Genomic DNA, 24,686 nt, shown 5'->3' with positions numbered 1-24,686 from the left:
AAGAAAAAAGTAAGAAAAAAAGAAAATATAGAAAAGATGAAAACAAAAAAAAAAAACCAAAATTTACCTGATAGAAAAAAAATAACAGAATGGAAATAATGGAAGAAACAGTGAACACAAGTAAATCTATAATTATATCAAAAAAATTAAAGTCTTACTCCTCTAACTTGAACGATTATCAAACTGGAAAAAATCCTAGCTGTGTGTTGCTCAAAAGAGACAACCATTAAATGTAAGTAAGAAATAAGTTTTATTTTATTTTCTTAAAGATTTTATTTGTTTATTCATGAGAACCACACACACACAGAGGCATAGACACAGGCAGAGAGAGAAGCAGCCTCCATGCAGGGAGCCTGATGTGGGACTTGATCCCGGGATTCCAGGATCATGCCCTGGGCTGAAAGCAAGCACTTAACCACTGAGCCACCCAGGTATTCCAAGAAACAAGTTTTAAATAAAATAATAAAAGTATGTGATGAAAATATTCAACAATAAACTTGTAGAGCTACAAAAATTTCAAATAAAATTGTCTTAAAGTTAAGAATTGTTATTAAGTATAAAGAAAGATATCATAATGATAAAATGGTCAATCAACTAAGAACATATAACTATTCAGAATTTTTATGATTTTAATTACATATTTTAAAAACAGAGAGAAAGAAAATGACAAAATTAAAAAGACAAACTTCAGAATCAGAATGGGGGATGTTAGCAGATGTCTCTCAATACCTGTTAGGCAAAAAATCAGTAAGGATAAAAAAACTCAGGGGACAATTATCAAATTTTATTTAATTTGCCAGAGCACCTGTAAGAAAAACATCTTAGCAAAGCATGTTTTTCTGAGATTATAACACTTATAAATTTTCTAAAATTCATTATATGCTCAGTTATGAAACAGTTTCCAATAAATTTTATAGGAGTGACATCATACTGAGTATATTATCTATACTTAACTGAATTAATAAAAAAACTTAAAAATAATAACAAAACCTCCAGTGCTTTAAAAATTAGGCACAACATCTTCATAGAAGAGGATGAAAGAGGACGAAAGCAAAATTAGAGACATGAGCAAAAATTAATAAAATAGAAAACAATATAAAATACATGAAATTAGCAAAGCTAAGAGTTGGTTTTTGGAAATTTCTAATACAATTTATAACAGCTTGTCACAACTGACCAAGAAACAACAAAAGAGGCACGGACTTCCGATATCAGGAATAAGAACGGGAGTAATACTACACGTCATACAGATGTTATTGACACAAAAAGTATAAATGGATTTATGTCATAAATCCTATACTATTTAAATATACATGTGCTTTCCCCCAGTATATACACGTTAATTTTTTTCTTTTCTTTTTCAATGCATGTATACCCTTTCAAAGTGAGAAATGCCCACAGGCTCATCTAGTTACCAAATCTAGCTTGAAACAAATGATGTTTGGTTTTTGCATTTAATTGTTAAGTTCAGATGTGGCTTCTTTACCTAAAGAAGATAAATTTCAGGGTGCCTGGGTAGCTCAGTCAGTTAGGCTTCTGCCTTTCTTTCAGGTCATGATCTCAGGGTCCTGGGATAGAGATGAAACCTTGGGCTCTCTGCTCAGTGGGGAGTCTGCTTCTCCCTATCCCCTGTCCCTCCCCCCTGTTCACACTCTCTCTTAAATAAATAAAATCTTAAATAAAATAAAAAAGATAAATTTCCCACCCCCAACTTACTCATTATACAATGATGGAGAAGGAATAAAGCAGCTTCATTTGAAGTGGAAGGGGAAGGGACTCACAGTTATTGTTGGTCCACAGTATGTATCATAACTTACTGGAAAGGATTAGTATTGATTTCCTCTCTTCAGTAGGATAAGCTATTTGCTGATGTGATGGATTAATTATATTAATTGATTTTTGAATATTGAGTTAGCCTTTTATAACTGGAATAAATCCTACTTGATCATCCTGTATTATTTATTTTATACATTGTTGAAGTCAATTTGCTAATATTGTGTTGAGGGTTCCTGCATCTATGTTCACTGCAGATATTGGTCTGCTCTTTTCCCTTCTTGTAATGTTTTTACGAAGTTTTGGTATTAGAGAAATGCTGGCCTTGTAGAATTAGTTAGAAAGTATTCCCTCTGCTTCCATTAGCTGGGAGAGATTGTGAAGAATTGGTATGATTTCTTAAATTATGGTGGAATTTATGGTGAAACCATCTGGGCCTGGTACTTTGTTTTGGAAGGTAATTAATTATTAAGTCAATTTCTTTCATAGATATAGGCTTATTCGGAGTAGATATTTCTGCTTGTTTGAATTGTGGTAGCTATCTTTTTCAAATAATTTGTCCATTTTATCTAGATTATCAAATTTGTGGGACTAGAGTTGTTCAGAATATTCTATTTCCTTTTAATAATTTGGGATCAGTAGTAATATCTTCCTTTTTTTCTGAAATTAGGAATTTGTGTCTTTTTGTTTTTTTACTCTGGATTAGCCTGGCTGGAATTTTTATCACTGAATCTCCTCAAAGCACAAATTTTTGGTTTTACTAATTTTCTATTGATTTCCTGTTATCAATTTCATTTATTTTTGCTATATTTACTCTTTGCTTTATATTTATATGTCTCTTCTTCCTCTAGTTTCTTAAGGAGAAAGCTTGGACCGTTAATTTTAGATACTTGTTCTTTAATAATATATGCATTTGATATTATAAATTTCACCTTAAACACACTGTTTATCAATCACACACATTTCGATGAGTAGCTATTTCACCTTCATTTAGTTCAAAATAATTTTAAATTTCTCTTAGGACTTCTTTGACCCATTTGCTACTTAGAAGTGTGTTGTTTACTCTCCAATTATTTTGGGACTTTTCCAGCTACCTTTCTGTTATTTTGTAGCTTAATTCCATTGTGGTCTGAGAGTATGATTTTTCTATTTAAAAAGTTTCTTAAAGTGTGTTTTATAACCAGAAGGTGGTCTATTTTGTTGAACGTTCAATGTGAGCTTGAGAAAAATGTGTATTTTCCTGTTGTTGGATGAAGTGTTTTATAAATGTCAATTAGATACAGTTGATTGATGGTGCTGCTCTGTTCAACTGTAACCTCACTGATTTTCTGCCTGCTGGTCTGTCAATTACTGATAGAGAGGTGTTGAAGTCTCCAACTATAATAGCAGATTCATCTATTTTTCCTTGCAGTTCTATCAGTTTTGCCTTACTCATTTTGACATTCTCCCATTAAGCACATGCACATTAAGATTGTTATGTTATATCATTTTGGGGAAATGACCAGTTTATCATGATAAAATATCTCTTTTTATTCCTGATAATTTCCCTTGTTCTAAAGTATGCTTTATTTGACATTTTTATAGCTATGCAAGTTTTTTTTTTTTTTTGGTTAGTGTTAGCATTATGTATCTTTCTCCATCCTTCACTTTTAATATAGTTATATCTTACATTTAAAGTGGATTTCTTGTAGACAACATGTAGTTGGGTCTTGTCTTTTTAATCCATTCTTTAAGTCTCTTTTTTTGGCATATGTAGAATATCACTGTCTAAAATGATTATTGATTTAGTTGAATTAATTTGTACCATATTTGTAAATATTTACTATTTTCCTTATTTTTGTCCACTTTTTTGTTTCTTTTGTTTTGAGTGTTTTATATAATTCCATTTTTTCTCTTCTATAAGCTTGTCAATTACAGTTCTTTTGAAGATTTTTTTGTGGTTGCTCTAGAATTTATAATACATGTACATTTATGAATAATTTAAGTTCACTTTCATATGACACTCCACCGCTTAATGGCTAATGCAGGTACTTTATAGCAGGGTATTTCCAATTTGTCCCTCTTATCTCTTAAAACATTGCTGTCATTAATTTAAATTATCCACAAGCTATAATTATTCAATACATTGTTGAGATAGTGATTATGAAGAGTTAATTCTGTTAAATCAAATAAAGGCAAGAAAAAATAAAACTTTAATTTATTCTCATGAGTCCTTCTCTAATGTGTTTCTCTTTTTTTAAGAAAAAGACTTTATTTATTTATTCATGAGACACACACACACACACACACACACAGAGAGAGAAAGAGAGAGAGAGAGAGCGAGAATGGCAGAGACATAGGCAGAGGGAGAAGCAGGTTCCATGCAGGGAGCTCGATGTGGAACTTGATCCTGGGACTCCAGGATCACGACCTGAGCTGAAGGAAGACGCTTAACTGCTGAGCCACCCAGGCATCCCTGTGGTTTCCTTTTTCACGTGGTTTTTAGTTTTTCACCTATGTCTTATTCCTTCTCTTCGAAGAATATATTTTAACCTTTGTTACAAGGCAGGTCTACTGGACAAAATTTCTGTTTTTGTTTGTGTGAGGAAGCCTTTAATTCTCCTTCACTTTTTAATTTTTAAAAAGTCTAGTTGAAATTCACATAACATGGAACAATTTTAAACTACAATTCAGTGCATCACCTGAAAGGGAATTTCCATACCCTTAAAATAGTCAGTCTTTATCCCGCTCCCCAATCCCTGGCCCCTGACAGTCACTAATCTGCTTTTTTTGTCTATAGAGTTACCTACACTGGAAATTTTCTATAATGAAAGCAAATTATATATCTTGATTTTGGTCTTCATTCTTTCATTTAGCATAATGTTTTTAAGGTTCATACATTCTATTGTGTTGAATTGGTACCCTACTGCTTTGCTGAATTCATTTGTTAGTTCTAACAATTTTTTGAAGACTTTTTGGGTTTTCTATATATAAGGTTATATCATCTACAAACAGAGATAATTTTACTTCGCTTCCATTTTGGATGCTTTTTCTTTCTTTTTCTGGCCTAATTACTCTGTCTGGAACTTCCAGTACTATGTTGAAAAGAGAGCAGGCATCCTTGCCTTGTTCTGGATTTTATTGGAAAATCTTTCAGCCTTTGAGTATGATGTTTGCTATCGAGTGTTTATATAGGGCTTTTATTATGTTGATTAGTTTCCTTATATTCCTACTTTATTTCATGTTTTTATCATAAAAGAATACTGAATTGGATCAAATGCTTTTTATGTACCAGTTGAGATGTTTTTTTTTTCCCTTCATTCTGTTGATGTGGCATATTCCATTGATTAATTTTTGTATGTTGAACCATCCTTGCATTTTAGGAATAAGTCCCACTTAGTTCTGGTGTATAATCCTTTTAATATGCTGCTGAGTTCTGTTTGCTAGTACTTTTGGAGGGTTTTTGCATCAATGTTCATAAACAATATTGGTTTATAATTTACTTTTCTTCTAGTATTTTTGCCTGGCTTTGGTATCACGGGAATGCTGGCTTTATAGAATGAGTTAGCACATGTTCTCTTCAAGTTTTTTGAAAGACTTGCAAAATATTATTATTAATTCTTCTTTAAATGTTTGGTAGAATTTGCCAGTGAATCTGTCAGATCCAAGGCTTTTTGTTACTGGTAAATTTCTGATTACTGATTTAACCTCCCTACTAGTTATAAGTCTATTCTGATTTTCCATTTCTTTGTATTTTATTAATGGTAGGTTTCTGTTTCTAAGAATTTGTCTATTTCATCCAAGTTCTCCAATTTGATTTTTATTGATTTTCTCTATTGTTTTTCTGCTCTCTATTTGATTTATCTATTTTCTAATCTTTATTATTTATTTCCTTCTTCTAGCTTTGGTTTCATTTGTTCTTAATTTTTTAGTTCTATCAGACTATCCACATTTAACCAAAGCACCCCTCTCTCTTATGGATGTTTCAAGAAAGAGACAACACATGACAATACCCTGAAATTTCCTCTGACTTCTTATTATATGTCATCATCTGGCATGTAGGTTGAATCACAGGATATAACAGGAGAAAATTTGACCACATGTTTTACTCCATATAAAAAGAGTAACAGGTTTCTCATCCTGATACGACTGGGTCACCACTTGCTTTCCTTTATCTATACTCCACAGTTTAGGGACTGTTATTTATACCACCTAATTTTTAGTAATCAAGGTATTTACCAAATATGAAATGTTTATCTAAAATTAATAGCAAATACTACTATTAGTGGCTTAAATAATAAAGACCTCTATATACAATCAGAAAACTGTAATTCTTTTTAGAACCCTCCAGAAATTTTCCCCTGACTTCTCATTGACTAGCATTTTGTCACAAATAAATCTATAAAATAATCACCAGCAAAGGACTATGAGAATGGCACACATTATTGAGATCAATCATGATTCATCCTCTGTGGCTGTATACATCTCCTCCCTTCCCTGGGCATATTTGCTGACTTAACACAATTTAGCTTCTATAAAATCATGTTGAATGAGGGAATGGCCACTAGGTAAGCAACCAACTCTACATCAAGCATATATTTCCTTTGATTTCTTTAGATCACAGTCTCCTGAGTTTTCTCCCATTTCTCTAACTGCTCATACTTATTTTATGAGTCTTGCTTCTGCTTAACTCTTAAACTCTTAAATGCTGCTATTTAGCTCTTACACTGACTTTTGCTTTTTATCTCCATTTTCCTATTCTATAGACTATTCTACAATATCCTCATCTAGTCTCATGTTTTCAGTTGCCTCATAAGTACAATTGCTATATATATATATATATATTTTACTATTAGGACTCAGCTCGCTACTGAATATCTCTAACTGAATAATAGGCATCTCAAACTCATGAGGACCAAAACTAACAACTATTTTCTTACAAAACCTATTTCTTCTCTTGTCATTCTAATAGCAATTCATTAAACTGTCCAATAAAGAACCATAAGTGTCATTTTACATTCCTATCTTTCCTCAGTCTCTACATTGAGATAATTACCAAGTCAGGATAAATCTAGTTTTAAAAAGGTGAGAGAAGTTATAGAGTAAGAAATAGATCTAGTAATAAGTCTAAGAAATGTTAATATCTAAAGAATAGCCATGGAGATGAACTACAAAAGAATGCATTGTAATTATAACTAATAATGTACTGTATAATTGAAATTTGCTAGGAGAATAGATCTTAAGTGCTCTCCTCACACACATAAAATGGAACTATGTGAGGTGATGGATATATTAATTGATTATGGTAATTATTACACAATGTATATTTACTTCAAAACACCATATTGTGCGCTTTAAGTATATTAACATTTTTGTCAAACTTATCCAATAAAACTAAAAAAAAATGAAGAATATACCTAAGTGACAAAAAACAGATATAAAGAGAAAAATATGATGTTCTGGAAGAAAATGAAAAAGGACCTTCAAGAAGGTAGAAATAACTCTTGCAGCCAGAGCCAATAGGGGTGGGCATCTCTCAGGACAAGTGGTGCACACACTGCAAGACCAGGAGTGAGATAAAAACTACCACAAGAAGTGGAAATATAGGTTGTAGTGACTTGCTGCCAACACAAAGATTGGCCCCCACCGCACACATACTGTCCGTATTTGGGGAGTCAATAAGAAGTACTATGCCTTGGAGCTAGACATGGGGAACTTCTGGGGCTCTGAATGTTTTATGTGCAAAATAAGGATTATTGGCATTGGTTACAGTGTATCCAACAATGAACTGGTCTGCACTAAGACCCTTGTGAAGAACTGTATTGTGACTGACAGCACACCCTACCAACAGTGGTAGCAGTCTCATTATGCACTATTCTTGGGCCTCAAGAAGGAGGCCAAGTTGACTCCGGAGGAGGAAGAGATTTTAAAAAAAAATGACCAAAGAAAATTCAGAAGAAATATGATGAAAGGAAAAAGAACACCAAAATCAGCAGCCTTCTGGAGGAGGAGTTCTATCAGCACAGGCTTCTTGCATGCATCACTTTAAGACTAGTCCAGTGTGGCCAAGCAGATGGCTAGGTGCTGCTGGGCAAAATGCTAGAGTTCTGTCGAAAATCAAAGCTTGGAAAGGCAAATAAATCTTCCTCCTATCTTTGGTCATGTCATATAAGTGTTTATTGTTCTTTTAAAAGAAAGATTTTATTTATCCATTCATAGAGACACAAAGAGAGAGAGGCAGAGACACAGGCAGAGGGAGAAGCAGGCGCCATGCAGGGAGCCTGACGTGGGACTCGATCCAGGGTCTCCAGGATCACACCCTGGGCTGCAGACGGCGCTAAACTGTAGCGCCACCAGGGCTGCCTGTGTTTATTGTTCTGAAAAAAAAAGTATAGAAATAATCATTTTAAAAAAAAGCAAAATAATTTAAGTACAGCAAAGTACCCCTTGTATTTAGCAAAAAAAAAAAAAGGAACGGAAACCTGATTTTGGTTGGCCAAAGACTGGATGCAGAAAGGAAATTTGAGGATATGGTAATTTGAATACATGTTATTTTTCTCATTTTTTAATTAAAAAAATTTTTTTGAATATGTGTTCTTCTTCATCTGTTCTTCCACTCAGCTTCTTGGTTGGAACATTTTAACTAAAATGTGCTTCATGGTAATACTTGTTGGAAATTTTAGATGTATTTACAGAGGGTTTTTTTTTTAATTTTTTTTTTTAATTTAAATCCAATTTGCTAACCTACAGTATAACACCCAGTGCTCATCCCATCAAGTGCCCTCCTCATTGCCTGTCACACAGTTACCCCATCCCTCCACTCACCTTCCTTTCTGCAACCATTTGTTTGTTTCCCAGAGCTAGGAGGACCTCATGGTTTGTCTCTCTCTCTAATTTTTCCCACTCAGTTCCCTTGTGGAAAGTTTTCTACAAAAGAGAATAGGTCTTAAAGTTCATTGTTTGTAACAATTCCTATTTCTCCTTTAGAGCCTGGGGTCAAAAGTACAGCTTCCCAGCTATTCCAGTGACCCAAAGTTACAGCTTATAGGACCTGGAGGCAGTGTAAATTGCTACATGCAATCCTTGAAGAAGCTACTTCATCATGGAAATACAGGCAGCCTCCAAAGCTATTTGTCCTAACAAACTAAATTGATACTAGTCAGGACACTTAAAGAGTTGACTGCCTTTCTGTTTTACTAATAAAATTTAAAAAATATTAGTTTATCTAAAATAAGATGAAAGAAAGAAAATCAATTATATCAGTCATCATAATAAATTAGAATAGACTAATTCTTCCTACATGCCAGAAATTAAAGTGATAAATATTTGGGCAAATATTAACCCTCAAACATCACTTTTGAAAGATAACACAGATATGTTGAGAAAAGAATGAGAAACAATTCACCAGACAAATATGAATAAAAATCAATCATAAGAGGCAATATTTATATCATAAAAGGCAGCATTCAATATCAGAGCTAAAATCATTAATTATGACAAAAGAGACAGTATTCCATCACCCCCAAGATGTGGATGCTCCAGTCCCTGTAATTTGTGAATATGTTAACTTAAACTAAAAGAGAGACCTTGAAAACACAACTGAGTTAAGGATCTGGAAAAGGGGAGATTATTTTGGATTATCTGGGATGACCCAACCTAATCACATAAATCCTTAAGAGCAGAGAACCTGTTCTCTATGTGGTCAGAGGGAGAAGTGACTACAAAAAGGATCAGAGTTATAACATTACTGACTTTGAAGATAAAGGAAGGGGGCCACGAATCAAGTAATGTGGGTGGCCACTGGAATCTGAAAGTGCCAAAGACACTGATTTTCCCTTAAAGCCTTCAGGAAGGAATGCAGTTGATTTAAATCCAATGAAACCCATGTGGAATTTATAATCTACAGAACTGTAAGATAATAAATGTGCATCATTTTAAGCCACTGAGTTGTAGTAATTTGTTACAATAGAAATATAAAGCTTATACAGGTTTTTATAATAACACAATTAATAATCAACAGAGAATATAAAACTGCCACAATTTTTATGTACCAAACAAAAATAGCAATAAAATATATAAAGCAAAAACTCCTAGACAATACCCAAATTCCAGAAACATCCTAGTAAAATGTTTTAATATGTTTGTTTAAGCCAAAAAAGTAAAGTATGGTTGCTTGGGATTTAAGCAATACAATAATTTCATGAGTAGAGAGAGTGAGGGGGAGGGATTATCCTCTGTTAGAAGCTAAGTTTTTCCCTATATAAGAGAGTATATATTAATTCATTTGTATAAAGCTTAAAAATATCAATTTCAAGCTTGGCTGCAAACAAAAAATGAATATATTCTCCGAAACAAATTTTTATAGGCCATATTCTCAAACCATAAAAAAATCAAATGTCAAAAGCAAAGAATCCAAAAAAAGGACATGATCCTCTGAAAACAATATTTCTCTACTGGAGAATAATGAATAGTCACCAGAGTATCTTATGGATTAAAGAGAAAATATATAGATTTTGAAAGCAAATAGTATAATATAAAAATGCATTGTTTAAATGGAATTCTATTTGTTTTTTTTAAGTCTGCATATTTCAATTACATAACTGTATAGTTCATGTGTGGTTACTCCTGTCCTTTCAGGGTTCTTGCTATTCTCATTTTATTGAATAGTCCTTGCTTCTTTAAGATGAGTATTAATAACTTTTTTTTACATGGCCCGGGAAATTTCCATCTAATCAATTTCTGATAACCTTATTTGTATAAGGAAGGCATTACATAAAACACTGTTTAGTGGTTACAGCTTAAAAATGATCACTTCAAGAGAGAAAATTTCATTTTTTGAAAAATCAAAATCTATAAAAAGTTTAAATAAAAAGCAGAAATTTTTAGATAAATTTGGAATTTCTTGTAATTTTTAAGGATGAGATTTTTTTTGTCAAAAACTAATTATTAATTGCGAAGTAACCAACCATGTTTTTAACTTAAAAGAGACTGAAATAATAATAAAATAGCTTTATCTCCCATTTCCCTAGTATCCAATAACTGTTGGAAGTTATGTGATGATCTACACAATTGAGACATTTTTACACAACAGTTTTAAAAAATGGTTTTGTAGAATTCTTTCAATTCACTCACAAATCACTCATCTTATGGAGTAAAATGCAAGTGTCAAAGCAGGATTGCTTCTCCTATGGGCTTTTAGAGGAATTCACTTACTGTAGAAAACATTCTTGTACAAACAGGGAAAATCATCAATTAGTGGTTTGAAATTATTCACCATGATGCTATTTTTGGTAAAGAAACTAGGAACAATGGCCTTAATATAGAAAACCTGAATGTCTTAAAACCTACTTGCCTGGTGTTTTGAGACTTCCAATTGTGGTTGTCTTATTTTAACAACAAAGAATAAAATAGTTGGCAAGGCATGTGTAAACATCTAGAGAAAGCTGAAAGCAATAAAAACGAGCAGAGATTCATTGATTTTTAATAAAGGGTTGAGCATTACTTTAAATATAAAATGAATTAAATGTATAATCTGTAAGGCCACTTATTCAATTAATGCCTACTAATCCTTTACATTTAAGAGAACTTTCTTTTTTTAATAAATTTTATTTTTTATTGGTGTTCAATTTGCCAACATATAGAATAACAGCCAGTGCTCATCCCATCAAGTGCCCCCCTCAGTGCCCATCACCCAGTCACTCCCACCCCCCGCCCACCTCCCTTTCTACCACCCCTTGTTCGTTTTCCAGAGTTAGGAGTCAAGAGAGAACTTTCTGAAGAAAATTGCAAATATAAATACTGGTATATTTTTGCTCAAGAGTGTGACTTTTTTTCAGGCAATCAAAGCTGGATATCCTGAAGTCATTTTTTGATGTATTTAATGTGTTCCTTCTCTATATGCAAGCTATTAAAAGTTGAAAAATTCCTTCCTTGAAATTCTTAATTATGTATCCTTTTTTTCTATTTTTCCTTGCCATTGTCTTTGTTCTGAATTATATTTGCCTATATCTGGAGTATTATAATAGATTAATAGCTGGATTTTTAAATTTAAATTCAATTAGCCAACATATAGTACATCATTAGTTTCAGATGTATTTTTAAATAATTTATCAGTTGCATATAACAACCAGTGTTCATCATATCATCATATCATGTGTCCTCCTTAAGGCTAATCACCCAGTTACCCCATTTTCCAACCTACCTCTCCTATAGTAAACCTTCAATTTGTTTCCCAGAGTTAAGAGTCTCTCATAGTTAGTTTCCCTCTCTGATTTCTTTCTATTCAGTTTTCCCTCCCTTCCCTATGGTCTTCTGTACTATTTCTTACATTCCACACATGAGTGAAACCATATGATAATTGTCTTTCTCCAATCAACTTATTTCACTTAGTATAATACACTACAGTTCCATCCACATTGATGTAAATGGTGGGTGTTCATCCTTTCTGATGGCTGAGTAATATTCCATTATACACACACACACACACACACACACACACATACACACATACACTGCATCTTCTTTATCCATTCACCTGTAGAAAGACATCTTGGCTCCTTCCACATTTTGGCATTGTAGACATTGCTGATATGAATATTGGGTTGTAGTTACCCCTTTGTTTCACTACATCTATGTTTGGGGTAAATACTCAGTAGTGCAATTGCTGGGTTTAAGGGTTTTTAGCTGGATATTTTTTTGTTGGTCTTAATTACTTTGAGATCATCCCAAATAGCCCCCGTTTAATTGTCCTTACAATATAATATCAACTGTAATACAAATGCTTCTCATGGAACACAGCAGCTTTAAAAAATCTGTTATCAGGCATCTTCACCTTACCTACAAAGCTAAGGGTGTCAGCATCACTTCTGATGTTCCAAGAGTAGGCATTATCTTCAATCTACTGGGATGCATAGGGCTATTATCATCAAAGGCTCATACTGAATGGTATAATTGGCTTTCTAGAGTAATCTGACAACTTCTACTTTCTTGTCAACTTCCTTCAGTCTTCCCCTTCAATTATATCTTTTCAAATAAGTGTGCTATTGGATCAATAATTAATTTTTAGTTAAATTATATTTATGTTTATGTGTATTTATGTATATGTATTTATAAATATACACACATATATCCAAATAAGATTTTCATATACATGTGTTACTAGAGCTATGATTACTTAATTTAATTATATTTGAATATGAAATGCATAACACACAAGTTATAAATATGGAAATATGGAAATCTCTCAAGAAACAGTTGATGGCCTTTTGTCTGGCATTAGACATGGAGGCGGGGTTTCTTGTAGCCACATTATGATCTTGAGTATGGATGCCACGTGAAAACGGATCAAAGGAAGAAATATAGAAAAAGCCTAAATCATTGATGTCTCCTTAGAAAACAAGATTAACACTGGACTCTTTAGGAAACAAGATTAGCACTCCTTAGAAAACAAAAAAACAAAAAAACTACCTCAGGTTTTTTTTTATTGTTGTTGTTTCTAAGATTTAGGTTTCTGATAATAATAACCATAAGCTATTATTGCCTATGATACATCATGATCTAAACTGCATTAAATTGGAAACAACCATTAACAGGCATTTGGTTTGGGTAGCCCGGATGGCTCAGTGGTTTAGTGCCGCCTTCAGCCCAGGGTGTGATCCTGGAGACCTGGGATCAAGTCCCACATCAGGCTCCCTGCATGGAGCCTGCTTCTCTCTCTGCCTCTGTCTCTCTCTGTGTCTCTCACGAATAAATAAAATCTTTTAAAAAAAACAGGTATTTGGTTTTTCACATTATGTCCAATGAACATTATAGATTTTGGCCAAAAGATCCAGGGAAAGAATTTTGCATGGGGTAACTCTTTTCCTTTCTTGAATGTGACCTATACTCTCAACCCCTGCTTAATCTTGTTTCTATGCAGCATTTAATATAACAATTAAGGATTATGTAGATGCATAAGATATTATATATTTATATTATATACACATATGTATTAAATATATATACATCACATATAACATGACTGAAGTTAAGAAAAATATCTATGTACATAAAAACTTAAAGCTTATATGCAGAAATGAAAATTGTGTTTAGCTTGTGGGATCATAACTGATTTTCTTTTTCATTTTTCAAAGTTATTTTTGCTACTGTTGCAGCCTTCAAATTAAGCATTTAAGGGTTTTTATAAAGCAATTGATTGTTATTATATCTAGGATTTGGGACTAGGAGGCTATAATGAGGATGAGGAATGGTTTTTCTATGTGTATATTTTATATTATTTAATACTTAAATTTTAGCTAAGTGTATCAGGAGGCAGAAGTATGATTAGAGTTTGAAGGTTATAAAATAATTGCATGAAAAAGAAAAATACGATATAACTATAAACACAGTAAGTTGAATGGCAATATTTTTTCTTCTTCAACTTTGACACTCTACTGATAATATCTTCCACATTTCACTTTAAAATATGTACTGTCTTCTGAGATGTCAGTCCAAAAATGTTGTTATATCCATGTCTATATTATGCTTGCTCCGAAAGCACTGAAATTAACAGAGTTCACAATGTAAGAGCTCTATCCATGAATTTCAAGTAATAAGAATCATTTATCTAAAAATGTTCCACTCTTTTTACCTTTTGAGACAAGAATAACATGAAAGAGGAATGATTTGTTTAAGGGGAAATACAGTCGCCATGAAGTTCAAGCTTTGTGAGTATTTTCATTTGCCTTTGAATGTTAGGTTAACCGGCAGGTGCCAATAAAAAATTCTATACAACACCCTAGATTAATAGGTGCCTAACATAGTAATATAAAAAACATTCAGGACTAGTGTGTTAGAGTTCTCCACAGAAACAGAACTGTGTGTGAGTGTGTGTGTATGTGTGTGTGTGCATAGAGAGAGAGAGAGAGCAAGAGAGAGAGAGAGAGAGAAATGTCAAGACATTTAAATACCTAATTGTGTGGATTAGCAACCCTGAAATCTGTAGGGCAGGCTAGCAGACTGGAAGCTCTCAGGCAGGAGTTGATGCTGTAGTTTTGAGGCAGAATTTTTTCTTCCCTAAAGAAAAGTTACTTTTAAGGACTTCCAACTAATAGACTGACACCATCCCACATTATAAGAATCATCTCTTTTGCTTAAAGTCAATTGATTATAGATGTTAACCACAACTACAAAATACCTTCACAGCAACACAATTGATTAGTGTTTGATTATAGCCTAGACAGATTGATAGATAAAACCAACTGTCACAGTCTATCCCTTGTCAACTTGGCACCCATATATATCTTCTTAACTATATTTAATCCATAACACAACAACAATGCCATAATTCCATCTAACATGAGACAACTGTCTTGTGTCCAAACAAGAATGAATAACCCTTTCCCCAGAAGGGGGTGTGTAATCCTTAGGAGATGTTTGTTCTTCTCCATGTTATTTTGTAACTTAAATTCTCTCATGTTAACTATTATGGATACATGATAGATAAGTAGTTAAGAAAGGGAAGATATAAAATATTTTATATATATAATGTATGAATACAGACATATTTACAACAAAATAAGGAAGAAAGGCTCATTACAGTTACAGTCTTCATTTTCTTAAAGAGTCACATGATCATAGCTAGTATTTATAACTACTTTCTTTCACTACCCATTCTATATTTCCTTTGTCCTCAGCAAGTCCCACAGCGGGTAATGGTTCTTTGCCTGATGGAGTGCCTCAAACCTTCATTCATGATGTGTCTGGGTCATTATTAGTCTTTCCTGATTTGGGTTGTTGTAGTTTTCTATTGATTATAATCACAGGCATGGTAGGACTAAGAGATACCCTAAGGGATCACCTATATTTCAGACATATTCTTCTTTACTTTTACCCTGTGGAAACAAATCAATTCCTCTTACCTATCTGAATAAATTAAACCATCTAGTATAGTAACTATTTTCTTAGCTCAAATCAGAGACATGAAGAGTCCAAATTGGTTAGGTAGCAGTCTTAACTTCCACTTCAGTGAAATCACTCGTGTGTCTCCTGGTTTAAGTAGTCCTCCCTTTGGAATTAAGACCTCTAGACCAACAAAGCATAAGATCCCAGGGACAGGAAGCAACATTTTTTGCTAATGCAACACTAAAAACACTAGTGAATGGTGTTGTTCTTGTTTTCACTGCTTGATTCCTGGGTGCGTGAATCCTGGCAATCAAAGAAACAGTACTATATAGTGGATACGGATTTAGAGCATACACTGACTTCTGGAGAAGATTACCTCAGTCCTATAAGGAATTGCCATCTATCTGATCTTGTAGCTAAGATTTTTTTAAAAAAAGGTTTTATTTATTTATTCATGAGAGACACAGAGAAAGGCAGAGACATAGACAGAGGAAGAAGCAGGCTCTCTGCAGGGAGCCTGATGTGGGACTCCATCCCCAGGATCATGCCCTGAGTTGAAGGCAGACTCTCAACTGCTGAGCCACCCAGTTGTCCCTTCTTGTAGCTAAGTTTTAAAAGGGCATTCTAACATTCAATCAAGCCAGCTGCTTTAAGATTGCTTGGAACAGGGACTCCTGGGTGGCTCAGTGGTTGAGTGTGTGCCTTCAGCCCAGGGTGTGATCCCAGAGTCCCGGGATCCAGTCCCACATCAGGCTTCTTGCATGGAGACTGCTTCTGTCTCTGCCTATGTCTCTGCCTCTCTCTCTGTGTGTGTCTCTCATGATTAAATAAATAAAATCTTTTTTAAAAAAGATTATTTGGAACATAGTAAAACCAGCGAATTATTTGAGCATGGGCCCCATTATGGTACTTCATTTGCTGTGAAATGGGTTCCTTGATCAAAAGCATCGCTGTGTGAGATACCATGATGATGGATAAGGCGTATTATATATTCACAGATGGTAGTTCTGGCAGAAGCATTATGTGGAAGGAAAACAAATCCACATCCAGTATGTGTCTATTCCAGTAAGAACAAAGTGCTGCCTCTTTGTAAGTCATCCATTGTAACCAATTTAATACCATATAGCTGTTTGATGACCCTGTGGACTGGTGCCATATTGGGTGCCATAGTATTGGTTGCAGCTTCTGGTATATTGGACATTCAGCAGTGGCTATGGCCAGGTTAGCCTTGGTGAGTGGAAATCCTTTTTTTAAGCCCATGCATAACCTCCATTCCTGCCACCATGACCACTTTGTTCATGAGCCCATTGGGCTATGATTGGAATGGTTGGGGAAAGAGGCTGACCGGTACCCATAGAAGAGGCCACCCTACCCACTTGATTATTAAAACCTTTCTTTGCTAAGGTCCCTCTTTGGTGAGCACTCACATAGGATATACATAATTTCACATTTTACATGCATTGAGAAAAATCTATCCACATACCTCTTGCCCAAATTTTCTTGTCACAATTTTTAAATCAGGCTCCTTCCAAGTCCCTTGCAGTCCAGACAAACCACTAGCCACAGCCCATGAAGAGGTATACAAATCACACCTGTGGCCAATTTTCTTTCCAAAAAAAAAAAAAAAAACTAACCACCAGATATACTGCTTGAAGTTTGCCCACTGGAAGGATTTCTGTATACCACTGTCCTTTAGCACATTTCCAGAAAAGGGCCTTAGTGCTGTAGTTGTCCTCTTTGGGGTTGTGCCTGTATATTACACAGAACCATCTGTAAACCAGGCATGAGTTTTCTCTTCATCAGCCAACTGATAGTAATGGACTCCCCATGAGCACACAGATGCAGGGAGAGAGAAGACCGTGCAGAAGAAGTGGGAACCATGGGTATCCGGGCCATTTCATGTAATTTATGTGTGCCTTCAAGACATTCTCAGGCCCAGTGTTCATTATACCACTTACATTCAATGATCCATACTGTTGTGCATCCCCAACTTTGTGCTTTAATGGGTCTGGTAACAACCAGTTCATGATGGGCAGCTCAGGTTCTATGGGAATTTGGTGACCCATGGTCAAATTGGTCTCTACAAGCCCTAGTGTGAGCCAAAAGCTGCTTCTTAAGAGTAGTTATCTGAGGAGGATGGCAGAGCTTTACTCCAAATTCATAAGGATTTGCACTGTGATCATCTATGGGGGCCTACCAATGGTTGCAAGCAGTTTCTCCATCTTCCATTGAAACTTGAAGTATCATTGGATCTGCTGAATAATGTGGTCCACATGGTAGACCAGTTTACAGGCAGCCTGGAGCTGTTGCAGATGCTTTTTATCTTCTCAAAGCAAACCCCATTCAAACCTAGCACCCTGTTGGGCCACTCAGTAAATGGGATGGTGTAGACAACCAAATGAAGAAAACATTACATCCCAAATCCAAAGATCTCTTAGGCATTTGGCTTTTTTTATAAATCATAAGCAGGATCAGATACAATACTTTATACTCCACCTTAGAAGGGTATCTCAATATGCCACATACCACGAGACACCTAGAAATTTCACTGGAGTGGAAGGTGCCTAAATTTTTGCTGGATTTATTCCCTAGCATTTGGAAGAGTTTGGTCAGAGTTGTTGCTACTACTTATTCACTAGGTCCAATAAACAGCATGCCATTAACTTAATAGTATAGTAATAGACTAGTAATAGTAATAGACTAGTGTAATGATGTATTGTGGAAGGGAAAAGTGAGTAAGGTCACTGTGAACTAAATTATGACATAGGTCTGGGTACTTGATATACTTTTGAGTTAGGAGACTGAAGATTTATTGTTGGCTTGCCAGATAAAAACAATCTGTTTCTGGTGGTCTTGACCAATGACAGGTTTAGAGAAAAATGCATTTCCCAAATCAATTGCTATATACCAGATTCTAGGGATATATTAATTTGCTCAGGTAACAAAACCACATCTGGAACAGTAGTTGTGATTGCAGTCATCACCTGGTTATGTTTATGATAATCCACTGCTGTTTTTCAAGATCCATCTGTTTTCTACATAGGCCAAATAGGCAGATTTAATGGGCATGAGATGAAAATCATGAAAAAATCCTTGTTTTCTTCTACTCCTTGTTGGTGGCACTAATTTTTCCATCTCTCCACGAATAAGATATTGCTTTGGGTTTACTATTTTCCTTAGTAGAAACAGTTCTAGTGGTTCCACTTGGCCTTTCTTGCTATTGAGTCCCTCACTCCATAGGTGAGGGAACTAGTATTCAAATTATGTCAGTTGTTGAGCATGTCTCTTCCAATTACGCATTCCTGAAGGTTGCAAATAACCACAGGGTATGTTTAGGGACTCATTAGACCCACTGTGAAATGGTCATGACCTAAAACTCCATTGATCACTTTGCTTCATAAGCCCCTACTCTGACTAGTAGACCATAGTGATGTTTCAGCTCTCTTGGAATTAGCATCAATTCAGTGCCAGTGTCCAGTAATTGCTATATATATATATATATATATCCTTTTCTTCAAAGCACAGTTACTCTGTATGTCCCTTAGGGAAGGCTAGGAGAAGATTAAAGGTATAAACTGTGTAGCAGAATCCTTCTACAAGGATACCCAGCCTCCCCTTCATTCAAATAGCTCTAGGTCTGTAAACTGGCTCAGCTCTGGGAATTGACTGAGGGGTCATGATTCTCTGTTTTTGTTATTCAAGTTAGACTTCTGTTAATTCCATCTTTAACTTTTCCATATATACTGGTCAAATAGGAATTCTGTAGACTGCCCATCTATTTCTCTTCTGGGGATCCCAAATTAACTAGCCAAAGCCATAGGTCTTTGTGAGTTAAACTATTCTGATTACTGCTTTGACTCTGATTTCCATTATGGTAACCATGTCCACCTATCTTTGGTGAATAAATGCTACCACTTGGTACCTACTGTTTTGAAATACAATTACCACTACTGCATGCAAAAATCTCAGTTAATTGGCATCAGTTTCTGCTGTAATTTCTGACCTATAGTTAAGAGTGACTACAGAGCTCTTCAAGAATGCCGTGGTTCTTCTCACAAATTTATTTCTCATAGTTGTGGTGAAATGTGTGTCCTCTGGACCTTACCCAGGTGGGTGAGCATTTCTTACATAATAAAACCAGGCCAATATCCTAATCTCTCTAAGCACTTAAATACCTTTATCTACAGTATACCAGTGCAATTGTGGCACTGAAATTCATGTTTAAAGGCACCTTTTGGTCCATATTTCAGCCAACCAACAAAATAAACTGTTAGATCCCTTTCTAGGGATCCCTGGGTGGCTCAGCGGTTTAGCACCTGCCTTCGGCCCAGGGCGTGATCCTGAAGACCCAGGATCGAGTCCCACATCAGGCTCCCTGCATGGAGCCTGCTTCTCCCTCTGCCTATGTCTCTGCCTCTCTCTCTCTCTCTCTCTCTCTCTCTCTGTGTCTCTCATGAATAAATAAATAAAATCTTAAAAAAAAAAGATCCCTTTCTAACCCTTCAAGCTATAAGGCTGAATTCAAAGTCTCTCTTTAGTGAGCCCATAAGTTTGAGTTTGGCCTAACCAAACTTTTTTTTTCAACCCTTAGCCCACACTCTTAATCTCCATTCTCACATATATTTTCAATGTCTGTATCTATATAGATTGGGGGAAAAAATCATCCAGTTCTTGTGGATCGCACTTTCTCATGGGTCAAACTTTATTTCCCATTCATCTTTTAAGTCTTGCTGGAAGTTGAAGTTTCAGGTCTAGAAGCAAAGACAGTAGAGTGGGTCCAGAGGAGAATCAATAGTATTTTGCAAGGCAGTTACCTCCTTGTGGAAGTACTTTATGGCTCCTCAGGTAAAGCAGAGTTAAGCTTATCAGATGGGGGTAGAAAGACAGCCTTTACTGGAAAATTAGGTTTAACAGAAATTAGGGATTTGATGTCTCTTGCTTGATTTGAGATCTACTTATATGTATCCATTCCAGTATTTATAATCTGGTTCTTTCCTAACATATGACTTCACTTTGACAGAAGATACCTTAATTATTAAATTTGTGATGAATTTAACCCCTTACATAATGAGGTTCTATGTTTGGTTTTCAGCCATGTCAGCCCTGTGGCTATAGGAGATAAAGGTTTCTTTCAGGACAGACATAATAACTGGTATGGACTGAATTGTGTGTCCTTCTCCAAACTCATATGTTGAAGCCCCAATATTTGGAGATAGGTCTTTTAGGAGGCAATTAAGAGTAAACAAGTTCATAAGGGTGAGATTCTAAACCAAAAGGATTGGTGATCTTGTAAGAAAAAGAAGAGAGAGAGATCTGTTTCTATCTCAATGCACATGCATCAAGGAAAGACCATGTGAGTACATAGCATGAAGGTGGCTGTCTATAATCCAAGAAGAAAGCCCTCATCAGAAGTCAAACCATGCTGGAGCTCGATCTTGGACATTACAGCGTCAAGAACTCTGAGAATAAATGTCTAATTGTTTAAGCCAATCTATGGTATTTTTAAAATAACAGCCTGAATGGATTAAGATGCAGTTTAGCTGACTGGTATAGACATTCTCCTCCATTTACAAGGTGCTTGAGCTGAGGATTTGAAGCCCTGCATCATCCTTGTCTTTTGCCACTGTCTTCAGTACAGTGAGGACTGAGCAGCCAGTCTCATTATACTTGTGAGTTTGACAAAAGTTCTAAGGTATCAAGTTTTTGGTAACCTAGAAACTTGCCTTTTTATAGGTATTTGATTTTAAATATCCAAAAGTGATATTTTACATATATCTATTGCCTCCTTATACCATGGAATTTTAGTGCCATCTTTACACTGGAAGTAGAGTCATTACTGCTTTAAATCTAATCAGATTACAGAACCAATTTCAGAAACCCCAAAATCAATTTCCCAAACTCATTCTGAAGGTTATGTTCCTTTAGAACCACTCTTGGTACCAAAATCTGTATCAGTCATGGTTCTCCAGAGAAATAGAAATAAACAGAACCAGTAGGAGATAGATGTAGATAAACATATTATATATATATATATATATATATATATATATATATATATATATATATATATATATCTTGATAGTGATATAGATGTAGATAGATCAATTTCAGGGAATTGGCTGGCTATTTGTGCAGGCTAGCAAATCTGAAAAGCTTAGGGCAAGCCCGTAGGCTGGAAACTCAAGCAGAAGTTGATGCTGCTGTTTGAGGCAGAATTTTTCTTCAGGGAAACTTTGGTTTTGCTTTCACAGTATTTCCAGTGATTGGATGAGGCCCACTTACAATATTGACAATAATCTCCTTTACTTAAAATCTACTGATTGTAGATCACACATCATCACCTCATCTACAAAATATCCTCACAGCAATATCTAGATTAGTGTTAGAACTATGCACTATAGTTTAAGCAAGTTCACACATAAAACTAACCGTCATAAGTAATATATGATAACTTTTTGAATTTGCATGTTCTGGGATGCCTCGGTGGCTCAGCAGTTGAGTGTCTGCCTTTGGCTGAGGGCGTGATCCCGGTCCCCGGAGGGAGTCCCACATCTTGGGGGCTCCTTGCAGGGAGCCTACTTCTCCCTCTGCGTATGTCTCTGCCTCTTTCTCTGTGTCTCTCATGAATAAATAAATAAAATATTAAAAAATGAATAAATAAATAAAATCTTTATTTAAAAAAAAAAAAAGATTTGCTGGTGCAGCCACTCTGGAAAACTGTGTGGAGGTTCCTCAAAGAGTTAAAAATAGATCTGCCCTACGACCCAGCAATTGCACTGCTGGGGATTTACCCTAAAGATACAGATGCAGTGAAATGCGGGGACACCTGCACCCCGATGTTTCTAGCAGCAATGTCCACAATAGCCAAACTGTGGAAGGAGCCTCGGTGTCCATCGAAAGATGAATGGATAAAGAAGATGTGGTCTATGTATACAATGGAATATTCCTCAGCCATTAGAAACGACAAATACCCACCATTTGCTTCGACGTGGATGGAACTGGAGGGTATTATGCTGAGTGAAATAAGTCAATCGGAGAAGGACAAACATTTTATGGTCTCATTCATTTGGGGAATATAAAAAATAGTGAAAGGGAATAAAGGGGAAAGGAGAAAAAAATGAGTGGGAAATATCAGAAAGGGAGACAGAACATGAGAGACTCCTAACTCTGGGAAACGAACTAGGGGTGGTGGAAGGGGAGGTGGGCGGGGGGTGGGGGCGACTGGGTGACAGGCACTAAGGGGGGCACTTGATGGGATGAGCACTGGGTGTTATTCTGTATGTTGGCAAATTGAACACCAATAAAAAATAATTTATTAGAAAGAAAGAAAGAAAGAAAGAAAGAAAGAAAGAAAGAAAGAAAGAAAGAAAGAAAGAATTTGCACTGTCTGATTGCCTGATTCTCACTGGTTTCTTCCTATACTTTATGCATACTTATTGGTGAAAATTACCTAACAATCTTGTATTTGTTTTTACTGTAGTCAGAACCATCTATGCATTGTGTATATTGCTTAATGAAGCCATAGCAGAATAATTTTCTGAGGACTCATTATAAAATTCTTGTTTAATAAGGTTTAAAAATACAAAAGTACATTTTTAAAAGTATAAAAATATTTATTAAAAAATCATACTAATTTATAAAATTATTCACTATCCAGGTAATCTTCCTTTCTTAAAACAAACATCTCTTCTCCTTCACTGTATGAGGATTATTCTTAGTAATCTCTCATAAAATGTTGTCAGTTTATAAAGGACATTTGCATTGCCTGTTGGTATTGCAATGTAAGAATATTCCATTATATATTCATCCATTCTATCATTGAAAGACATTTAGGATGGTATCAATTTGGGGCTGTTAGAAGTAAGGCTACTATGAATACTAAAGTGCATACCTTTTGGTCAATACGTGCATACATTTCTTTTGTGTATATGTGTCGGAATGAAATTGCTAAAACAAATGGTATGTTTATATTAAACATTAATAGAAAGCAGATTCCTAAAGAGATTCTATGTATCTATTTATACATCCAACAGTGTGTTAGAATGTCATTTGCACTACATCTTTACCAGAATTTGATGTTGTTAGTTTTCTTTTCTTTTGAGCCATTCTGGTGGATGTGTAGTAGTATCTCACTGAGGTTTAATTTTCATTTCTCTGGTGAATAATGAGGTTGATTGTCAGTCCTTTAGTTTATTAGCCATTGGGAGAGCAAATATATCTATATCATCTCTATCATCTATCTATCTATCATCTATCTATCTATCATCTATCTATATCTTTATCTACATATTTAGATATTAATATAATATATAACATGTATAATATAATATGTATTATATGTATATAGTGAGATATCTCTTCATTATTTTACTCAGTTTTGAAATTCAAAATTTATATCTTTATACATCAAATCTTCCAATCTAAAGACCTGCTATTTTATTAGGACATATGTGCTTCAATTTCTCAGAATGCTTCATAGTGTAGAATTTTTCACTTCTTATACTATATAATTAGGTATTTGATTCACTTCTTCATTCTAGGAGTTCATCAGAAGAAACTTCATCTTTATACATGGACAGCAATGTTTTAACTCTTTATGCCCACTTTTCTTTATCTGTTGCTTTATTGCATCATTGAGGATTTAGTGTGGTTATTAATGGGCAGTTGGTACATAATAGTAAGATTACAGAAGTTCTATTCTATTCCTATAAGATTTTCCTTCTAATTGTTATTTTTGTTTGCTATTTATATATATTTTGAAATTATAATATTATTTTATTTTTTAATAGTGGGGATTACATTGATTCCTGTAATATAGCCAACTTGATCATTATGTATTAGTTTTCATCTAACACTGTATTTGATTTATTTGATTTATCATTTATCATTTTTAATGATTTTAGCACCTATTCATGAGAAAAAATAGCATGAATTGGGATTTTTCCTTCTTATAGTGTCGTATGTCAGGTTTTGAGATAACTATACCATACCTATATAATAAAATAAATATAAAATATTATTTCATTTTCCTGTCTTAAGGAATTTATTTAAAA

At 34.7% G+C, this 24,686-nt stretch overlaps 1 pseudogene; it reads left to right on the top strand.

Annotated features, from left to right (window-relative positions):
• Window positions 1-8,892, top strand: part of LOC121482463 — a 45,225-nt pseudogene extending 36,333 nt beyond the window's left edge.
• The last annotated feature ends 15,794 nt before the right edge of the window (window positions 8,893-24,686 follow it).

Source organism: Vulpes lagopus, chromosome X, assembly GCF_018345385.1.
Source record: "Vulpes lagopus strain Blue_001 chromosome X, ASM1834538v1, whole genome shotgun sequence".
NCBI classification, from domain to species: Eukaryota; Metazoa; Chordata; class Mammalia; order Carnivora; family Canidae; genus Vulpes; species Vulpes lagopus.
Note: the sequence above shows the minus strand (reverse complement) of the source record. Positions and strands in the feature narration are given on the sequence as shown.